The 11,562-nt window shown below is 35.7% G+C and overlaps 1 long non-coding RNA gene across 1 annotated transcript in view; it reads right to left on the bottom strand.

Annotated features, from left to right (window-relative positions):
- Window positions 1-245: 245 nt before the first annotated feature.
- The window catches only part of LOC136849885 (uncharacterized), a 212,695-nt gene continuing 201,378 nt past the window's right edge, over window positions 246-11,562 (bottom strand). Inside the window, exon 4 of the long non-coding RNA XR_010856456.1 lies at window positions 246-379. This is a non-coding gene — a long non-coding RNA (uncharacterized lncRNA). The remainder of the gene's footprint in view (window positions 380-11,562) is intronic.

Raw genomic sequence — 11,562 nt, 5'->3', positions numbered from 1 at the left:
TTCCAGGTTCATTTCCAATTCAGGTCATCTTAGTGGAGTAAAGGGTATAGACTGGAATATTAGTTTAGATGAATGAATAACAAGGATAATAAGACGTTGAAAGCACATTTCACATTACAGTGGTTTTACGAAGGGTTTTGCTTTATTTCATCCAAATGACGGAAAATGCTTATATTTTTAATGACTTTTTTACTCCTAAACTATGAAGGTAAAACGCGATTTCAAGGATAATCAAAGATGATAAAGTCCTTCTCTCTCTCTCTCTCTCTCTTTATTACAAGCTTATGCCTGGTATGCAAATGACACTTCTCCATGTTGGCGGTTCACTATAGGCGACGTCTTTGCTGCAAGTTTTGTCTCATTCCGTTGTATCGTATTTCTGAAAAGATAGAAGAAATATTTTGGTTACAGACGAAATAAGAGGTAATTTATGAATAATCATTTTTCTTTTGTTTACGAAATGTTCTAAATTTCCCCTCTTAGTTAAATGCCTAAAGCCTCTGTATTTAGTTTATAGAAAACTTTCTGCACCAGAGTTAATATTTTTTTGCTTCTCCATATATCGGTTTAATTTATTTATCTACTTATTTACTGATTTATGTGGTTATTTGCTTAAAAAGCTCATCGCCATCAAATTATCAGGAGCTCTTACAATTACCGTTTTGTTTGCCAACCAATTTGTCAACCCATCTTTCCTGAAAACGGTTTCCGCTCATCGTTTGTCAGTTCGTCTGTCTGTCTCTGTCTGTCTGTCTGTCTGTTTGTCTGTCGGTCTGTCGGTCTGAGTGTCTCCTAAAGCACCGCCCACATGTTGGAAGTGAAACTGCCACTTCCTTCCCCGAAGAAATGTTTCAACATTTCCCACATGGCGGAAAGAGACGAGAGAAGACGAATGTGCAGAAAAGAGATTGATAACCTATCAAGACCACCACCATCATCGTCGCTGGGATCATCGTGATGATGTAAATGAAACTGATGGTGATGATGATGATTTTGACCATCATGACGCGTTTGGTATCCATTATAGTGACGATAATGATCGTCATTAACACCAATCTGTCATTACGACTGTGAAGATGGTGCCGATAAGGACTGCAACGAGATACTCAAAGAAGCTTTTGGCCTGCGAGCGAGCAGAGATAAAAGACCCATTTAGTTTAGTTTCTTGCAAGTAACGATGTTCTGCAGCCTGGGAAATGTGCTGCATCACGCACCGCACAGGCTGTGCCTGTCATTGTTTCATTCATGAGAATTCCTTGTTGATAGACAAGGATTTGCTTTTGGGTGTGCTTGAGACAGTGAATGTAAAGGGGGTTTTTTGTACCGTTGTATTTCCGTGTTATTGCATGCATCTGCTTTTGTTGTTGTTTATTATTATTATTATTATTATTATTATTATTATTATTATTATTATTATTATTATTATTATTATTATTATTATTATATAGTTGTATTTGTTTTATTGTGTGCATCTGCTATTATTATTATTATTATTATTATTATTATTATTATTATTATTATTAAAGTTTGAGAAGCAAATCCACAGTTATGTATATGTACATATATTTAAAGATAAATCAATATAGATAGTTTTCAGGGAACTTGTTCGGTTCCCCTTTCAATCTGATTGAAAAGAGGGAAACTGAACATGTCCAAAGCTATCTATATTAATTTATCTTTAAATATATATACATATACATAACTGTGATAATTCTCCATTATTATTATTATTATTATTATTATTATTATTATTATTATTATTATTATTATTATTATTATTATTATATAGTTTTATTTGTTTTATTGTGTGCATCTGCTATTATTATTATTATCATTATTATTATTATTACTATTATTATAATTATTATTATTATTATTATTATTATTATTATTATTATTATTATTATTATTATTATGGAACAAGCCTTCAGGGGCCATTGGCTTGAAATTGAAGCTTCATGTCATTGTTGTATTTTCAAAAACTTCTGGGAAAAGAAATTTTGAAATTCGATCGATTTATTATGCTTATCTCACAAGTTGTTGCCTCAGTGTACAGATTTCTGATTTAAGAAGTGAAGAAAACGTGCAATACTGACCCTGGCACTAAGGTAAAAACGTAGGTATCCCCCTTATTCGACTCCTGATAAAGACATCTATCTTTAGAATTAAATCTCCTGACGCAGCTTAAAGATATACATCAGAGAAGGGTTTAAAAAAAAAAAGGAAGAGCGAAAGAAGAAACTAAAGGAAAAAAAAAAAAGATTACATTTTGTCGCCCATCTGGCAACGATTACCAACCGTGTGGCACCTCAATTTTTCCGGGGGCAAGACAGTGCAGAAAATGGCCCCAAATAAGAGCGAAAATCCTTCGAAACCTCAGTAGGCGTTCGATCTTACGGCCAAGTGACCCTGAAGAGTTTCCTCTCCTACGGAAACCATCAAAGTCACGTTACATACATAACCACATTGCTTCAAGTCAATGGCGGAGATGAACTTCATGCGGCCTAACGATGTTTTTATTTTGATTCTTTCGTTTTTTTTTATTTTCCTTTTTAGTAATTTTCTCTTTTTTTATGTGGATCTTTTCAAGATTATTTTGTTCATCGATGGTATATACATTTATCCATCCCTTGGTGATAAAGTTGGACTACTCTGAAATTAAATTACCCAGATGTCGAGTTCATGTCCTTACTGCGAATGTGCACTGTAGGTGGGAAAAAAATTGATGAAATCACTAGAGAGAGAGAGAGAGAGAGAGAGAGAGAGAGAGAGAGAGAGAGGAGATGAATGTTAATGCTCTTCCGTTGAAGGAGATTTCGGGTGTTGACGGAATACTCAACAGTGTTGACTATTCTAATTATGGCACTGTCCCATGAGAAATACAGACAGTGCTTTTCTCCCATACGTGAAAGTAGTCGCACTTCTGCGTTTGCGTGTGTTTGCTTGTGTTCGTGCGCTTGCGTGTGTGTGTTTACTTGTGTTTGTGCGTTTGCGTGTGTGTGTTTGCTTGTGTTTGTGCGCTTACGTGTATGTTTGCTTGTGTTTGTGCTTTTGCGTGTATGTTTGCTTGTGTTTGTGCGTTTGCGTGTGTGTGTGTGTTTACGCGTTTGTGTGTGTGTGTGTGTGTGTGTGTGTTTGCTTGTGTTTTTGTGTGTGTGTGTATGCACGCAAAAACGGAATTATGTGGAGTCTCCTTAAAATCATCCTGCCTTCTTGTTTAATATTTCGCTAATATTTTTACACATATAACATTTTTTCTAAATGAGTAATTTTCTTTGTGATGTTTCGCCACCTTAGTGTTTGTAACAGCCGGGTTGTCAATGTCACTCTGATCTATTAGTGTCATTTGTTTTATGAAATATAATAATACATGCTCTTATGGTATGTATCTCACTACAGCGGGACATCAGTGACGATAACAAGAGCGCTCGGAGACCGCAAACCTCCGCCACATCCCCAAGGTCCCTTTACCTCAGAATTTACGATTGTATCTCTCCGAAAATCTAATGGTTTCTTAGCAGTCACGAAATCCACTTCTGGTAAAGTTTTCGTTAAAATCTACCCACAAATTTTTGCACGATGATGTTAACAAACATGAAAACAAATTGAACCAAAATATTATCGGCAATTTTTTGGGTATAGTCGATTACTATTTCTATATTTTTATCTCGCGTATCTAAATTTTTTGTACTGCATTGTCCCTACTTCGTATATCCCTGTATATGGCCCTGATCTGAAATATAGAATATTGTTATTATTATTATTATTATTATTATTATTATTATTATTATTATTATTATTATTATTATAATTTCCTTGAATGGGGTAATAATAGCATTACTGGTGCACATAACTGTCAGTAAACAAGTGGCTTGCATTAAAAGTGTAGATACGAGTATATAATGCTTGCGTGAATTATGTCATGACTAAACAGGCTGCAAGCAAATTACATCTAAAGAAGAGAATAATCATTAACATGAGTGAGTCAGTAATTAACCAAAACAAATGGAAATGTCGAAACACCAGGCTTTAATTCGATAGCTATCAAGATACTAAATTAAAACATGACTTGCTACGGGGGTGGTGATGCATTTTTCTGCAGTCCCTAATTGAAGATTCGTGTCTTAAAATAAAGGAATGCTTGCTGTTGTCGACGAGAATATCCTCCTCCAAAATATCTAGTTAATGTCAAATTCAATTGAACATTGGCCAAGGAGCAGGCAATGATTCTCAAACTGGGTGCCGTGGCACCTGAAAATTGCTACAGGGTGCCAAAGATTGTCATGAATTTTGTCTTGGCTACATCATCTCAATGAACATATAATTATTATCAGTGTGTCTGCTCTACTCTAATATATATATATATATATATATATATATATATATATATATATATATATATATATATATATATATATATATACATATATATATATCTATATATATATATATATATATATATATATATATATATATATATATGCATGTAAAAGGTGATTATCATGTTTTTATATGTAATTATCCATTCATGACTCTTAAGTTTATCTAATTCTTCTGATATACTCTTTGTTTGTATAGTATATTTCTGCATGTACGGTGTGCTGATTTTGGTTTGAGTATGAATAATAATTTTATTCATTGAATAAGAAGTTAATTCATGCGATATGGTGGGATGGTGAAGAAGGGGTGCCACGGTAATGATTACATTAGTTGGGGTGCCATCAATAAAAAGAGATTAAGAACCACTGAGTCTGTTAGCCATTAATCTGGTCATAAGAAACTTTCAGGTTCAACGAGTGGTGGGTGCTCTTGCCAATTACATACGTGAAAAGTCTTAAATAATTTTAACCTGAACGAAAAGAAAGATTAACAAACAGACCTTGGTAGAAAATTAACAAACTTTCAGAGACTTCGGTTTCTGTTAGGGAAAAATGACCGCTATATTTATGTAGTAATTTTAAATGGGGTTTCTTACATTATCGTAAATATTCTGCGACTTTTAATTAATTTTTCTCTGTACGAAGACACTGGGGAAGGCTAAGACGATATAGTAATCGTGACGAATCGACGTTCTGAAGAAATTAACATTCTGCCAAAATACTCTTCTCAGGTTCACAAGTGACCAGCGCTGAATGACCTCATACGGTAGGCCCCAGCACTTGGCCTCTGGCCTAAACTCTATATTCCATTCCATTCCACAAGTGATCAAGACTTAATCCTTGTTAGATTCTCTGTAAAAACCAGTTGAGAAATAACAAATCAAGCGTGACAGTAATTGTTCACTGCCATGTTTCTGTATCGTGAGTTTGCGAACTACCAGTCTTGTCTTCTTAATCTTGCAGCCAATCCTATCCAAGATGTTTGTGCTTTTTGTTTGCCGCGGTAATTAATGACTGCAGAGAGGTGAGACACATTTATTTGCAAGAATACTTTCAATGCCTCATTATATCTTGCCTTTATAGGTTTAATTCTCCTTTTTTTTCAACAAACACAGTATTGAATATGTACACACACATGCATATACCCATACACACACACACACACACACACACACACACACATATATATATATATATATATATATATATATATATATATATATATATATATATATATATACATACACACATTCATCACGATTATATTAAAAACTGTAAAATTCTCCCCTTCACTGTACACACATATGTATATATATATATATATATATATATATATATATATATATATATATATATATATATATATATATATATATGTGTGTGTGTGTGTGTGTGTGTGTGTGTGTGTGTGTGTGTGTGTGTGTGTGTGTGTGTGTGTGTGTGTGTAGTGAAGGGGAGAATTTCAAAGTTTTTTGGAAAAAGAAATTGCAAGGCATTAAACTTTTGAAAAAGAAACTGAAAAGCATTAAACTTTTTAATAAAGCCTCTGTTGACAAAATTGGGAAGGGTTGTAGCCTGGTTCAGGATTACGTTTGATAGACTTTTCATCCTTTCTTTGAATTTGTGAAATTTCTGTTTTCCATGATTAATGGCTGTGATGACTATAAGAAGCAAGAAAAGTTGAATGTAAATCATTTGTTGGACGAATTACTCTAAAGTAAATGACTATAGTTGCCAATGAGGTTTTCGCAAAACGATGCAAGCGTTTAAAAATGATAACAATTACAAAGAGAGATCATAGCTTTACTCTCCTTTTACTGTGCCTCCTTTCCTATTCTCTTTCTACCACCTTACTTTCCACCCTCTCCTAACAAATGATTCATGGTGCAACTGCGAGGTTTTCCTCCTGTTACACCTTTCAAACCTTTTACTGTCAGTTTCCGTTTCAGCGATGAATGACCTCATAGGGCCCAGTGCTTGGCCTTGGCATAAATTCTATATTCAATTCAGTTCATAGTTTTACTCGCATTCATTATAGCTTCTTAGTTTTCAGCAACAGAACCATCGGGAAAATACTACTATTGGGGTGGAATTTCCTTCCATTCTTAACTCCAGCAATTTTTATCTTCGACGCAAGATTCCGGGTAGAATACGAATATATTATTTATTTATCATTTTTTTTTTACCGGTATAATGATTGTTCCGACGTCTAGCTCCTCCATAGGCAACTGCTGTGTGACTGATAAGCTAGTGATTGTTTTCTTATTTGCTGTTTTAGATCTCTGTAAAAGAAAACTATTGTCCCGCCATTGTCTGTCCGTCCGCACTTTTTTCTGTCCGCACTTTTTCTGTCCACCCTAAGATCTTAAAAACTACTGAGGCTAGAGGGATGCAAATTGGTATGTTGATCATCCACTCTCCAATCATCAAACATACCAAATTGCAGCCCTCTAGCCTTTGTAGTTTTTATTTTATTTAAGGTTAAAGTTAGCCATAACCGTGCCTCTGGCAACGATATAGGATAGGCCACCACAGTGCAGTAGTTAAAGTTTCATGGGCCGCGGCTCATACAGCATTATACCCAGACCACCAAAAGATAGCTCTATTTTCGGTGGCCTTGATTATACGCTGTAGCGGCTGTACGTTTCTTCGGCTCAATTTTTACTTGCTTAAATGCTATCTTTGAGTTTAGTGCGAAGTTAGCTCTTAGCGTGGACGAGATGACTTTACTTAGAAGTGACTTTAATTAAAAATGTTTACCCTGTTTTCACCATTTCTGCACTTACGAAGTTTAGCATTTTTTTTTCTTTTTAGAAAAATACAGGTTTCTTCTCAGACTGATTTCATGATTTATATTCTTCTGTGCAGTAACTGTTTCAGAAGATTAATTGCTGTCTGTTGACGGTATTTGCTGTCAATGTAGAAGTGAACGCGAAATTTACCGAATAATAATAATAATAATAATAATAATAATAATAATAATAATAATAATAATAATAATAATAATAATAATAAGCATCTAAAGGAGATACAACTCGGCATTTTAGCTCCATTTCACCATTTTTTTTTAAAGCTAAATTAAAAAAATATGAATCTGAAGTCTCAAAATCACACGACTAAGGAATAATCCATTAACTTTGCAAGTGTTACATTTGTTGGTATTTTTCTCAACCCACTTTATCATTGTTTTTTGGGGGGCGAAGGCTATATATATATATACATGCACACACACATATATACTATATACCTGTATATATATATATATATATATATATATATATATATATATATATATATATATATATATACACACACAACGCCAAAATTGAATAATATGAAAAAGGACGTTTTATACAGTTTTCGTGGTATATGACGTAAAACTTTTTTTACTTACTTTAATCCATAAACATATAGAAAGATAGATAGGTACGCAGTTAGGCAGATAGATAGATAGATAGAAAGCCACTACAACTATTCATTTCAAGTCCTTTAACAATAAATAAAAAATACTTATTTGAAATTTCTTTATAACTTATTTGAAATTTCTTTATTGATTGCATCCAATTGCGAAGTAATCGAATTTTCTAAGATGCACAAGAAATGAAAAAACACTTAAAAGGCTTTATAAGACTTTCTTGAAATACCAATTCATTCTTTTAAGTGTTCAGTTTTCTCACCCCTTCTCTTTCGTTAACATGAGGGTTAACCTAGTATATGACTGTTTATTTTTTTTTTTAATTTGTTAAAGACTGTGGTTATTAAAAGACAAGAATTGTTTTAGGGTAGTAATGGGTTGCATCTTCGCTTTGAACTTTTGCAGGATTTTAAAGGATTTTGACCAGGATCCAAAATCCTAAGGGTAGTCTGTGGGCCTTGTTTCCTCGGCAGCTTCGATCTATTTATGGAAAGGCTTTAGGTCGTGAGACCTCTGTAATTTCCGCCATACAGTTTCACCTCCTGTTTCTTAATCTTAACATCAGATTCCTCTTCTCAGATCGTTACCGTTTTCACTCATCGACTTCCGATTTTTACCTTCCACCTCCCCCCCCCACCCCCCGCCGCCAACCAGATGTCTCTGCTGTACATAGGAAATCAGGCTATTTAATAAATATTTTGGAGGGACAAACTCTACTGATGCGAGTTTTAGCCTCTTATGCCAAATGTCAAGGTTTTGTAGCAAATGCTGCTTTACGTTATTTTCCTTTCACTAGTTTCTGGAATCGGCCTCTTCTCAAGATTTTCGTCAATGGATCCATCGTTTAGGGTAACGCTTCCTCTAATTTTTTATATCTAATGGTTTTTTTTTTACGGCGTTTCCAAGGAAATTACAGTATTTCCTCGCTCAGTCTTTACAAGGGTGATTGCTGTTATCATATTGCCAATTTTATTCTTTCTGATATCCACTGGTCCGCTGGTATAGTGGCTAGTGTCGTGGAATGCCACTCAGATGTCACGGTTCCGCGTCTCGCCCAGGGCAATGAAAGATCACTGGCTGAGTATCATGATCAGTTACTGCTGCAGGGTGGGGTCTGAGGTGGGTGGCTGAAACCTTCTTTGGAAGCTTGAATTTCAAGTCAGTGGCCCCTTTGGTGTGCTTGTTCCACGTGAATAGGTTTCATCTAATGAAATAAGATAATAATAATATTTTGCTTCTAAAATATTACTTCTTCCTGCAAGACTGCCACCTTGACACCCGACTTGAGCTCGTTTGATTTAGATATTTACTTTTGGGTACAAGGATTCCTTCATAATGTAACCTGAAAAAAATGGATTGTTGATCTTTTTTTTTTTTAATTTTAATAACCCAGAGTAAATCATCTTAACCCTCAAATTTCCCCCCGTGTCAGTGAGAGGTAGCCATGATTTAAATGGCCTATTTTTAAATGGACTATGTCAAAATAATTTAGCGTAATGGCTTTGCTAATCTTATGGTAAGGAATTCTGCTTATTAGCTCTTCCTTTCGCTTTTTCACTGTTTCTTTAGCAATTTCCTCGCACCAGTTCTTGTTAAGATAGATACATGTGAACTGTCTCAAACCTTGACATATTTATTGTAAAATGATTTCGGCTGATCGCCACGTGTACAAGTCTTTTTAAGGGAATAGAGAACGAAGGCGGCTCTATGATTATGTTATATCACGCGCATACTAATCGTGCTTTCTACGACGTTTTAGAGGTTTAGGCTTCGTCCCAACTCTGCCTGGAGGAAAAATAAACATATTGAACTAGTGTCAGCGCATAATGTGCGCTGGACAGTTTTTTAGTTTTCTGTAAAAGAAAACTATTGTGCCGGCTTTTCAGTCCACCCGCACTTTTTACTGTCAGCACTTTTTCTGTCCGCCTTCAGATCTTAAAAACTACTGAGGCTAGAGGGCTGTAAATTGGTATGTTGATCATTCATTCTCCAATCATCAAGCATAACAAACTACAGTCCTCTAGCCTCAGTAGTTTTTATTTTATTTAAGGTTAAAGTTAGCCATAATCGTGCTCCTGGCAACGTTATAGGACAGGCCACCACCGGGCCGTGGTTAAAGTTTGATGGGCCACGGCTCATACAGCATTGTACCGAGACCACCGAAAGATAGATCTACAGTATTTTCGGTGGCCTTGATTATGGGCTGTAGCGGCTGTACAGAAAACTCGATTGCGCCGAAGAAACTTCGGCGCATTATTTGTTTCTTTTAGTCAACAGATGATAATCCAAATCAAGACCCATATCTGTTAACTGACAAACTCTTCCTGCTTTCAGGAGTTAATTCCGATAAAAGTCGGTATAGGCGTAGAAAGCAGGCTGTTCACAGCTCAGTTTTATTGATTTTTTTTTTTATCTCCACCGACAACATGCTACCAGGCTACTCCTTTTATTAATCAACGTCCTAAAGTCACAGGTCACGAGGTCCTTAGCCCTGTGGTTGACTGGTTTTTATAAATACGCATGCGCAGTGCCATGTAACTGAGCTGGGATTGATGTCGCGCTGTTACGTTCCCGGCTGTGACAGCGAAGATCTCTCTCACCACACTGCACCGGCCGGGTAAGTTTACCGGCGTTCAATTAAGAGGTTATTTGAGCGTATAATGAGACCAGGTAATAACTGTCAGGGCCGGCGGGAGGTGACAGCGACAGCAGCCCTCTTGAGTGATAACTACGGCTCGGATGCCAGAGAGGCCGTGTTCGATCTCTCTCTCCCTCTCTCTCTCTCTCTCTCTCTCTCTCTCTCTCTGACTCACGGAAACCTTTTCCTTCCCCGTCTTACTGCTTTTCTCACTGCCCTTTTTTTCTCTCTCTCCACTTCGAAGAAAACCTCTAAGCTGTTCACCTTCTTCTACTCCTCAAAGTGAACGTGATTTGCACGCACACAGACAGTCACATGTTGACACGCCTACGTTCGCTTACAATCTCGCATAACTAATTGTTGCGGTAATTTACTTGTCAGTATATCAAAGATTCAATCGTCGCTTTACTTAGTAACGTGAAGCCTCGGCTAATTTTGTTGTTCTTCGCGTCGTTTTCTTCAGCGTCACAAACATCAACCTTACTATGTTTTACGATCATTGGGTGGTTTCTACATCGTTAAGATGTTCTAGATTGACTGATTCAAAGGGCAATTAGGATTTTATTTCTTTAATACAGGAATTATTACATTTTTTCTGGGTTTTGTTTGTAAAAAGTAATTACTAGACAATAATAACAGTAAAAATAGTTATAGTAACGGCAATGATAATAATAGCGTCGCCTGTAAAAGTTCACGGTTCAGTCAACCTTGAATAAAATATCGAAGTTGTTTTAGACTTCAAGATTAACTCTTGCTTCACAGTAACATTTGAAAACTATAGTCTTCATTTGACTTGAGAGTAAATGCAAAAAAAAAAAATGTATGCCTTGTCATATCCGAAATTAAAAAAAAACAGAGTATTATTATTATTATTAATTTTTTTTTTTTTTTTGTCTATCACAATCATCCTATTTGACTGGGTGGTTTTTATAGTGTGGGGTTCCGGGTTGCATCCTGCCTCCTTAGGAGTCCATCACTTTTCTCACTATGTGCGCTGTTTCTAGTAGCACACTTTTTTGCATGAGTCCTGGAGCTACTTCGGCATCTAGTTTTTCCAGATTCCTTTTCAATGATCTTGGGATCGTGCCTAGTGTTCCTATGATTATGGGTACAATTTCCACTGGCATATT

This window comes from Macrobrachium rosenbergii, chromosome 2, assembly GCF_040412425.1.
Source record: "Macrobrachium rosenbergii isolate ZJJX-2024 chromosome 2, ASM4041242v1, whole genome shotgun sequence".
Lineage (NCBI taxonomy): Eukaryota > Metazoa > Arthropoda > Malacostraca > Decapoda > Palaemonidae > Macrobrachium > Macrobrachium rosenbergii.
Note: the sequence above shows the minus strand (reverse complement) of the source record. Positions and strands in the feature narration are given on the sequence as shown.